Raw genomic sequence first — 11,106 nt, 5'->3', positions numbered from 1 at the left:
GACCAGGCTTTTATGTACAGTAGCTGGCTTGGGAGTAGACTGAGGTAGATTTGGAGCACTGAGATGCACAGGGCTCTTTCCATGGATTTCCTACAGTCTCATTCTGAGATGATGTGTGTACACAGGTCTGTGTGATGGTGTGTGTGCACGGGTCTGTGTGATGGTGTGTGTGCATGGGTCTGTGTGATGGCGTGTGTACACGGGTCTGTGTGATTGTGTATGTGCACGGGTCTGTGTGATGGTGTGTGTGCATGGGTCTGTGTGATGGCATGTGTACATGGGTCTGTGTGATGGTGTGTGTGCACGAGTCTGTGTAATGGTGTGCGTGCATGGGTCTGTGTGATGGTGTATGTGCACGGGTCTGTGAGATGGCATGTGTACATGGGTCTGTGAGATGATGTGTGTACATGGGTCTGTGTGATGGTGTGTGCACCGGTCTGTGTGATGGTGTGTGTGCACATGGGTCTGTGAGATGGTGTGTGCACATGGGTCTGTGAGATGGTGTGTGCACGGGTCTGTGTGATGGCATGTGTACACGGGTCTATGAGATGGTGTGTGCACGGGTCTGTGTGATGGCATGTGTACACGGGTCTGTGTGATGGTGTGTGCACGGGTCTGTGTGATGGCGTGTGTACACGGGTCTGTGTGATGGTGTGTGCACGGGTCTGTGTGATGGCGTGTGTACACGGGTCTGTGTGATGGTGTGTGCACGGGTCTGTGTGATGGCGTGTGTACACAGGTCTGTGAGATGGCGTGTGTACACGGGTCTGTGAGATGACGTGTGCACACGGGCTGTGTGATGGCGTGTGTTGCTAGCATTCTCCCACTTACAGATGAGCACACTAAGGCTCGGGAAGGGTTAAGGGATTTGCTCAAATTTTCCTTTATTAAGTAGTTAGTAGAAGTAGGAATCTTCAAACTCAAGGTGCAAAGGTCCCACTCTTCATCCAGTGGTGGCTGTAGCCATTCATGAACCAAAAGGAGGACCTGACTGGGCAGATTGGAGAATTCCATCCAGGAAGAGCCCACAGTTTGAGCAGTTTTCACAGTACTGTGGATCAAACTCGAGGCTTCATGAATAGCTGCCAAACATTACCTCTTGGCTATGCTCCTGACCCTGTCTTATAAATGTTGGGGTACTTTGGGGTTCTAAATCAACATCAACCCAGCAACAGTTACTGCTGACTCCTTCTTTGTGGCCTTTAGAATCTTGACCCTGAGATGGAGTTCCAGGGTGGAGTCCCTGGGTGTGTCTCTAGCCTCAAACAGAACTTTTTGAACCAGTAGGCTGAGGGTGGAGGGGCGGGGCTACAGGATAGGAAAGAGGGGCAGTGTACTTTTGGTAAATTTGTCTCCCTACTCTGGCTGAGGATGGGGGCCACTTGGGGACACTCTCAAGGCCAAGTTGGTCCCTTGCCCATCAGCATCCCTGCCGCCTGACTCATTTCATTCCAACCAATAGATTTGAAATATGCAAATTTAATGACCAGGCCAAAAAATGACTGGCTCATTCCCTTCGTGTAATAAATGCCACTATTCAAGTAACTCCTCCCATGCCAATCTGGGCCCTTTAGTTTTATTTCTGGCAGTAATCCCCCAGCTCCTCTGTCCCCCCTGTTCTTTCCCCGTTCTGTTCTGTTAGCAAATCGCATGAAAATGCTCTAGTCAGCTCCCAGGGGATGGGAGTACAGCGGATCAGGAAACCCACACCCTTAGGTCCTGCCATGCTATAGTCTTCCTAGGCTAGCCCATGTGCCTTTGCTGGCTGTCCAGAATGCATCAAATCCAGATGACGGAGCCCCGTGACTGAGACACTTTGTGAAAATCCATGTCCAAAGCTTTCTGAAACCAAACCCCAGCATATCGGCTGTTCTTTTCAGCCCCTAATTTAGTAATTCTATTGAGAAAAGAGATTGTGGGTTTTTTTATTTGGTGTGATTTATTCTTTATCATATAAATAATAATAATTTACACAAAGCTCTTCCCCAAACAGAAGAGAATCTGTACATAAAAATAAACAAAAATTAAACTGAGCTGGGCCTGATGCCCAGAAAAACCAGCCAATTCCAAACACAACCAGGAGAAAAAAAACCCTCCAGGTCCTGGGAGCTCTGGGGCCTTGGCTGGAAGTCTGGGCGGAGGCTCTGATCCGGGAAGCTGCTGCCCTCTCTTCAAGTTCCTATGCAGCCTGATGGCCCGGCTGGCAGCCGGCATTCACAGGGCGCAGGCAAGCTAAGTGGGCCGGGAGGCAGGTGGGATTTAGACTAGCAGAAATAAGCAATTTCCAAACTCCTGGGCAGCATTACTGGAGGCTGCCAGCTTCCAAGGGGTGGCAAGAGCTACTGTGACTAGGGAAGATGGAGTGTTGGCCAACACCCAAAGTGGGAGGTTCTCTGTCCCCTGGATCTCCTCACAGGCCTGGGCTGGGCAGAGCATCTTCTGATCTTCTGTTCCCTTGGCGCTCCGGCTGTCTCTCTCTGGAGGCCTGTTATTTTTACAGATATTGAAAGATGACAAGCAATCTGCTTGGCCATTGATTAATTTCCTTCAACAGACACTCTTTGGCTGTTTTAAATTCTCTTCCCACCCCCAACCCAACCCCAGTCCTTATTTCCCGAGGACTTTCCACATTCTCAGGTTGTGCGTGCACTGTAAACTGAACCTCCTCTGATCCCATAGAAGGAGGTGGCCAACGCCCTGCTCTGTAAGTGCGGCCACCATAACAGATATTTTACAAAAGGCAACCTTGGCATTGGTGGTGGGTGTGGTGATGTTGAAGAGGAAGAGGAAGATAGAGGAGGAAGGACAGACTCCAGAGTAGGGTTGAGCCTGAGTCTCAGGGGATTATTGTTAACTAAAATGAGAAATGATGGATCGTGGAAGTGATGATGACAACGGTAAAATTTGAGAGTGTGAAAATGAAGGCCAAGAGACGGGAAATAAAGGGACTGCATGCAGGTGCGAGGAAGCTTCCAGAAAGGGGAAGGAGCAGCAAAAAGCTAGGACTCTAGGAACGGGTGTTTTGGTTTCAAATTCCACTCCACAGTGTGCGTGGGGTCCCTCAGTACTTGCCTACAATGTCTGGGTTCAATCCTCTGCTCTGTTTCAAAGACAAAAACAGCAACACCACTCACTGACTTAACTTCTCTGAGCCCCGACTTTCCCATCTGTACAATAGGACTTGAAATACTACCTGCCTTGACCAATGAGTATTCAAATAAAACCTGTCTAGTCTAGCTGGGTGTGGCAGTCTACACCAGTGACTCTCCACACTCAGGAGACAGAATGGAGAGGAGAGGATGGTAAATTTCAGGCCTATCTGGTCTACATAGTAACACCACCTCTTAAAAAGAGAGAGGACCAGAGAGATTGCTCAGCAGATTAAGAAACTTCTGGGACTCACGTAGTAGTAGATTGAAAGAACATGCTCTTGTAGGCTGTCCTTTGACCTACATATGCATGCCCTAGCAAGTGCAAACTCACCACCAAATACATACATACATACATACATACAACCAAACAAAAATAAAACAAACAAAAACTCTAAGGAAAACTTGAGAAAAGAAGAAGAGAGTTTAGTAACAGCATGTGGTCAGGGTTATAATGACTTCCAGGTCAAGGGTCACAGAATACAACAACAAGCTTGAGAAAGTTCTGGAGCTCTTCCTCAGTATGAGAGACTCCTGCCCACCCCCATCCCCACCCCCATTCGAGCTGTCTTGAGTAAAATGAGTGAGGGATGATGTCTGAAGCACATCAGTCCCCTTGGGCAGTAACTCTGCAGGAGTGACTGCATGGCCCGTGGGAACGGCCTATCTCTGGACAGGCCCATGCAGGTGTGTAGGCTCAGCTACAGACTGAACAGCATGCCTGAGCCAGGGGTCAAGCGGAGGGAGATGCTGAGCAGGTTGGACCGGCCTCCTTCCAGGAGTTGTGGGAAGGCCGGCTCAGAGAGGAGCCTCCTGCGCCCCTTCTCTCTAAAACAACAGCTAAGCTCCGAGAAGTCTCTCTCCTTGGCTCCACTGCAGAACACGGTGGGGCTGTGCCTGGGACCACGTTGGCATTTGTTCCCAAGCTTAGGTAGATGTGGGCTTCACTAGGAAGTTAGCCTTCGTCATCTCTGCCCCCTTTTGCAGTCTTCATAAAGCTCTTCCTTCTCGGAGAGTTGAACGACAGGAATCTGCCCAGGGCTCCATTCAAGCTTGATAGACTTTCCTTGTCTGCACCTTGTCTAAGGATGTCAGAGCCATCTAAAGTCTCGAAAACAATAGGTGCTGGCCTAGGCTGCAGAAAAGGGACTGGCGGTTTCCTTGACCCTGCCGGCTCCTTGTTCCCTGAAAGCCCAGGGTGGCCGCTTAATGTTAGGGGCCTTCACAGGTCCCTCTCCTCAGCTCCTCACAGATATCAGCCACCCATTCACTGAAGGCAGATTAGAGCTAGGAATGCCCACTCCCAGGGCCACTCATTCACATGCTAGCTGGTCTCAGCCATGGGCTTTGCATATGCATTTGCCTGGTGCTTTGAAACCTTATTGGAGACTGAGCTCTAGTATGTGTGTGTGTTGGGTTTTGTTGCTTTTAGCTTTTTTTTTTTTTAAGACAGGATCTCATGTAGCCCAGGATGGTCTAGAACTTACTAAGTAGACGAGGATGATCTTGAACTCACAGATTCTACATATATGTGAGTCTCTGTGTGAGCACGTGCATGCATGCAGAGCCTACAGAGGCCAGAAGCATCTGATCTCTCTGGTGCTGGAGTCACAGGCAGTATAAGACCCTTATATAGGCACTGAAAACTAAAGTCAGGTCCTCTGCAAGAATAGAATATGTTCTTAACCACTGAGCCACCATCTCTCTGGCCCCTCCTCTACTTTCTTTTTTCAAAGATTTATTTATTTTTTTATATGTAAGTACCTGTGGCTGTCTTCAGACACTCCAGAAGGGGGCATCAGATTTTGTGACTGATGGTTTTGAGCCACCACATGGTTGCTGGGATTTGAACTCAGGACCTTCAGATGAGCAGTCAGTGTTCTTAACCGCTGAGCCATCTCTCCAGCCCTCTACCCTACTTTCTGTCAGACAGAATAGTCTTATTACGTAGTCCTGGCCAATCTGGTAATCACTATGTGTAGCCCACACTAGACTCGAATTCTAGTCATCCTCCTGCCTCAGCCTCCTGAGTACTTCCTCTCCTAGCTTGTGCTAGGCTAGCTCATCTACCTGCATCACTCCAAATAAATCCCCCTATAGGGAAGAATCAGTCTCAGAGAGGCTAGGTCACCTGTTCAAGGTTGTTATGATAAAAACATCAAAATGGCTACTCAGAGAGCACCCGGATGCAAAGGTTGGACACTTACCTCCTAAGCTAAGCACCACCTGCCTGGTGGATGAACTGAACTTCCATTCCTAACGGTAAAGCAGATGTGCTGAGACAGCACAGAGAATCAAGATGGCAATCCCCCAGCCTCAAATGCACCTGTCCATCTATGTGTTCTTGCCCACCTGGTTCTGCCTAAGCTAGACAGGAGCCCAGATCTATCCAAACAGTTCCCACATCTTTGCTGAGTCAACAGACAGCCACCACCCCCAATCTACAGGCAACTATGGCTTTCCCTCTCTTGTAACCCCTCTCCCTTGCTTGCACCAATCTATCAAAGAGACTCTACACTCCTCTCCTGTGCCCCTCTCCTCCCTTTAGAACCCTAGGCTCTTTCCCCACATGGCCCCACACACCTTCATAGGCTCAGGGGGCATCCAGTTGCTAATGGGTCTAATGAGCTCGTGTTTGGGGCTGGGGGAAGGTGTCACAGTACCAGCCTAATGGGACTCGTATCATCTATGTGCTTTTATAAATCACAGGAAGCCCAGAGTCTCCTGACTTGCAGATCCTTCAGACTCCCATCTCTCCCTTCCGCGTCAGCTTCACAATGCAGTCAGGGGAAGGCGTGCACTGGCAGAAACCTAGCTTGTTTCTGAGGCTAGAAAACAGAACTGTAGGAAATTAGCAGGCTGAGAAATGCCTCCTCTATTCCGTGTTTGTATCGCACCCTCAGCCTTTCTCTCTGCAGCACAATCCCTCTGCCCTGCTGCCTCCACGCTGGCTCGCCCACCCCCACCATCCAGCGTGGGCGCCTGGGGCTTGGAGGTTGTGTGTTTGGGGCTTTGAGGAAGGCGCAGCTTGATGTGTGTGCGCGCGTGTGTGTTTCTGTGTGGTGTGTGTTTCTGTGTGGGGTGTGTAGGGATGGCAGACCTACCCCTCCTTGGGAGGCAGCTTAGCTAGAAACGCCGGCGGCAGAGACAATTGCGAGGGTGGGGATGCTGAGCGCAGAGCCGGCGGAGCCCGCGGGCAGGCAGAGAAGCACCACACAAGAAATTGATTCCATTAAAAAGTAATCTTAAATTTAATAAAAGTTATGATTTGATTATAGCCACAGAACCTACAGGCAAGAGAGAAGGGGGTGGCTTCTAGTGACGGATAAACAGAAGTGGGGGGGGGGCAAAATGTAGGGAGGAAGGGGGAGGAGAGAAGGAGATGCTTAGGTTTGGATGGATGAGAGGACGGAAGGACCTGGGGTGTAGGGGATTAAAACCATTTTCTTTCCCTCAGATGAGAGAGAGAGAAAAAAAAAAAAAGCCTGTGGCTGCTTTCCAAAGTGGAAGGGAAGGAAGGAAAGGAGGCAAGGAGCGTGAGGAGACTGGAGGAGCTGGGAGAGACGGAGCGTTGGGGTGTGTGGGAGGGACCAGGGCATGGAGTCAGGGCCTCAACCCCGTGGATGCGGTCATGCCTGTGTGTGGAGGATGATTTGGAACCTTGGGAAGAACCACAAACATCCACTTAGCAGGCAGGCCATCCTGAGTTTCCATTCCAGATCAGCCTCTCCCTAGCAGCATGAGGGAGAGTGAGATGCTCTCAGACACCCGGTTTCCTCAGCTACTAAACTGAACTGCGGAGCTAGCACCCTCTGCACAGGCGCTGTCATTCCTAAGACCCCTGGAAAGGCAGTTCTCTTCTGATACTCCTCCACTAGAGGTCACTGGCGAGCACTGCCCTCTTGCCTTTTGTAAACACTAACCTGGCCTCATTCCTTTTCAGGAGGCAGACTGAGTTCCCTCCAGCTCTAAGCTTACTCTAGAGCTGTGGTTCTCAAACTGTGGGTCGCGACCTTTGGGGAAATGAACAGCCCCTTTCACAGGGGTCTAAGACCATTGGAAAACACAGATATTTACCTTACAATTCATAAGAGTAGCAAGATTACAGTTATGAAATAACCACAAAAATAATTTTATGGTTGGGAGGAGGGTCACCATAACATGAGAAACTGTATTAAAGGGTCGCAGCATTAGGAAGGCTGAGAACAACGGCTCTTGATGCAAGCTTTCTTAGGATGACCATTGTCCATCTTTCAGAGTATGGGAGGCTGAAGAGAACCCTGAAGGCTGATGAGGGAGGAGGCAGAAGCTAAGTGACTCCAGGATGCATTTCCGGTGCAGAGTCAAGGACCATCTAGGGAAAGCAGATCCCAGGCAGGTTCCACTCTGCCCTGCCCTTTTCTCTCTCATCACCACAGGCACCGGGGTTGACATGCTCTAACGACAGAGAGACAGGTACCTCTGGGGTTGAGTCAGGCCTGCCAGCCACTGCAGTCAGGGAGGTGGTGGACAAAACATTTGGCTTCCATGCAAGTCTTGATGGCTTGCCTTCAGCAAGCCCTGGCCCTGTCTTGAGCTGGGAGGTGGGGGTGGGGGTGCTGGGACCTGCGAGTTCAGTTCCAGAACCTATGAGTGGGGACTGGGCAGGAAGCCAGGCCATCACTGCGAGACGCTAATGGAAGTGAGAACCAGAAAATCTCAGCTACTCCAGTGTCCAGGAATCAGGAACCAAGCAATACAGTGAAGAGTACAGGAGCCTACAGGAGACACAGATAACTCCGGAGGAGGAAAAAAAAAGGACCAGTTCTGCTTTGTCACCTCCTCAAAGTCCATCAACTTGAATACTACTCTATTTATTTAGAGTGTCCCATGTGACTCAGGCTGGTCTCAGACTTATGTACCTGAGGACAGTCTTTTTGTTTGTTTGTTTGTTTGTTTTTTCAAGATAGCCCTGGCTGTCCTGGAACTCACTCTGTAGACCAGACTAGCCTAGAACTCAGAAATCTGCCTACCTCTGCCTCCCAAATGCTGGGATTAAAGGCGTGTGCCACCACTGCCTGGCATCTGAAGACAGTCTTGAACTCCTGATTCTACTGCCTCCTAAGCCTCCCAAGTATTGGAATTACAGCAATGAGCAATCATACCAGGCTTGACAGCACTCTCAGTGTTAACTTAATAGCATCCGCTATTGGTTTGCAGTGTGGCTAAGTGGTGGAACACTGACTCAGAATGCTCAAGGTCCTGAGGTCCACTTCCAGCACCAGCAAAAAACATTAACAGAGGCAGTGGGAAAGGCACGACAAAAAAGCTTTGTCTCTTTTCTCTTTCTTCCCTTCTTTCTCGATTTTTTTTTTTAATAAAAAAGTCTTTTTTTTTTTTTTTTTAATGGTATTTTGAGACAGGGTTTCTCTGTGTAGCTCCAGATGTCCTGGAACTCACTCTGTAGACCAGGCTGGCCTCGAACTTAGAAATCCACCTGCCTCTGCCTCCGAAGTGCTGGGATTATATAAAAGACAGTCTTATATAAACCAGGCCAGCCTCAAATTCTGTATGTAGCCAAGTATAGACTTACACTCCTGATCCTCATGTCCCTGTCTCCCGTGTATAGGAGTGCACAACTAATGCTGACTCCTCTAGGTTTTAAATGTTTATTTTATTTTTTTAAATTATAGTATAATGACATCACCCCTTCTGTCCCTCCAAACCCTCCCATATACCGCTCCATGATCCTTCTGGTTTTCTTTTTCTTCTTGTTTGGTTTGGTTGTTGTTTTGTTTGTATTTTGTTTGCTTTTGATACTGGCTGGTTGTTGTGGAACTCTCTGTGTAGGTCAGGCTGACTTTAAACTCAGGGATCTTCCTGCCTCTGCTTTCTGAATGAATGCTGGGATTAAAGGCATTCAGCATGGCCTCCTTTTGTAAATTAATTGTACACACACACACACACACACTCAAGCACTCCATATTCCTGAATATGCATATACAGCCTGCTCAGTCTGTATAGGGTTATTTGTATGGACATCATCAGGACTGACCATTTGGTATGTGATAATCAACTTTCCCTGGGGAAGTCTAGGCCCTGCCACCCCCAACCCCACTCCTCTCCTTGGTTGCCTGAAGGTCTTTGTCTAGGGTTGTTGTCCCCAGGGCTTTCCCCTAGACCCATTAGCCTGTCTATTGCCCTCATCCAGTTCCGGTTTAGGCAGCTGTTGGTGAAACTTCACAGGGGTAGCTTCTGACACTGCAAGGAGACAATCTCAGAGCAAACTCTGTTGCTCTGGCTCTTATAACCTATTGGTCCCCTCTTGTGCAATAATCCCCAAACTTAACATGCAAGGATACTAGATGTACTGAGCTCCAGGACTCTGCATTTTGATTGATTGTTTCCTAATGGTCTCTATCTGTTGCAAAGAGAAATTTCCTTGATGATGTTTTAGCCAGACTGCTCTCACCCAAGAAGAGGAGACCAGGATAAGCTCTTGATGAATATGGAGTCCTTTCTGTTGATGCAGATGTGTTGACAAGATTGAACTTTTTACAAAAATAAGCCATAGTTGTGTTACCGTGTAATCACTTTGGATCGGGGAGCAGAGCAGAAAGCCTTGCAGGAACAGAAGCACAACAGCAGTGAGTCATGGGTCCTATGTATATGTATACCCCAATTTTAGCATGAGGTTAAGTCAGGATTTAGCAAAAATATTTTTCTTTACCCCCTTGTCTTAGGCAGTCTATCACACCTGAGCTAGCAGTTAATGAGGAGTGAGGACCACACTTGTCTGTGGGTATTAAGGCAAATTTATTTATAATATACTTAGAGATTATGCTAGTTAAATAAAATGGCAATTTTAGGTTCTCCTCCAAGACCTATGACTTCACTAGCTCTGGAGAGTTGGCCAGGTTTCCAGTCCCAAGCGTGGCTTCTCTCTGGTTGAACAGGTCTTAAGTCCAATTAGAGAGCTGTTGGTTACTGCTAAGGTATGTGTGCCACTACTGCACCCTAATGTTATTGTGCCAGCCTGTTTACTGTTGTGGATCATGGGTGTCAGAGCTGGGTACTTGTCTCCTTTGGAAGCTTGAATGGTTCTTTCTGGTACCATGAAAGCTAGTCCTCAGAAAGGAAGCACTCGGGCCATTTCCAGTTCTGGGGTCTCTGAGCCTCGTGTCTGAAGGGCATGGTCTCTTCATCAATAGAGACTTACCTTCCTCCTCTGGGGACAACCAAGGGCAATAGCAGTAGCATGTAATGCTTTGAGTCTCTTGGACAACCCTGACCAACAATACAGAAAAGGTCTTTTCATGTGTAGTATTGGAGTTTTTGTTAAATGGTATCTGGTGTTTGGAGAAAGCATTGTCAGCCCAGATGAAAACTGTTCATTTAAACTATATGCGTATGTTTATCACTAACCTCTCAAGTATTGTAAGGATTTTTAAGTAGATGGGTAATACTATGATCCTTGTGACTTTTTTCAGACATCCTTACTGTTATTTTACCCTCTTTCCCCTTCCACAATACCTTCCCTAATTAAAGTTTCCCCCGCTTTCCCCACTTCTCCAATCAGATCACTATTGCTCTCCCCATCCTCCCCAACAAAGTCCCTTTTATTTTCCTGGTTTTCTGGGTTCTTTCAGGTTGTTTTTGCTTTTGTTTGCTTGTTTGTTTGTTTGTTTTTGAGACAAAGTCTCACTCTGTATTTCTTGCTAGGATTTACGATGTAGCTCAGGCTGGCTTTGAATTTTCCATAGTCCTCATAGGCCTCTCTCTGGTCCTGGGATTTACAGATATAAGCCACCAAACTCCACCCAGTTCCAGTTGTTTCTTAAATTGAGATAGAATGTCACTCAGTAAGTGGCCTTAACTCCAAATCCTCTGGCCATAGCCTCAGGAGTGCTGACTACGGGCGTGGCCACCACACCCAGCCTCTGGAGGTATACGCAGGGGAGATTGCTATCTTCGTTTT

The 11,106-nt window shown here is 48.1% G+C and overlaps 1 long non-coding RNA gene across 1 annotated transcript in view; it reads right to left on the bottom strand.

Annotated features, from left to right (window-relative positions):
• Positions 1-2,004: 2,004 nt before the first annotated feature.
• Positions 2,005-11,106, bottom strand: part of LOC127663926 (uncharacterized) — a 33,932-nt gene continuing 24,830 nt past the window's right edge. Inside the window, exon 4 of the long non-coding RNA XR_007973067.1 lies at positions 2,005-2,485. This is a non-coding gene — a long non-coding RNA (uncharacterized LOC127663926). The remainder of the gene's footprint in view (positions 2,486-11,106) is intronic.

This window comes from Apodemus sylvaticus, chromosome 13 (genome assembly GCF_947179515.1).
Source record: "Apodemus sylvaticus chromosome 13, mApoSyl1.1, whole genome shotgun sequence".
In the NCBI taxonomy this organism is placed as follows: domain Eukaryota; kingdom Metazoa; phylum Chordata; class Mammalia; order Rodentia; family Muridae; genus Apodemus; species Apodemus sylvaticus.
Note: the sequence above shows the minus strand (reverse complement) of the source record. Positions and strands in the feature narration are given on the sequence as shown.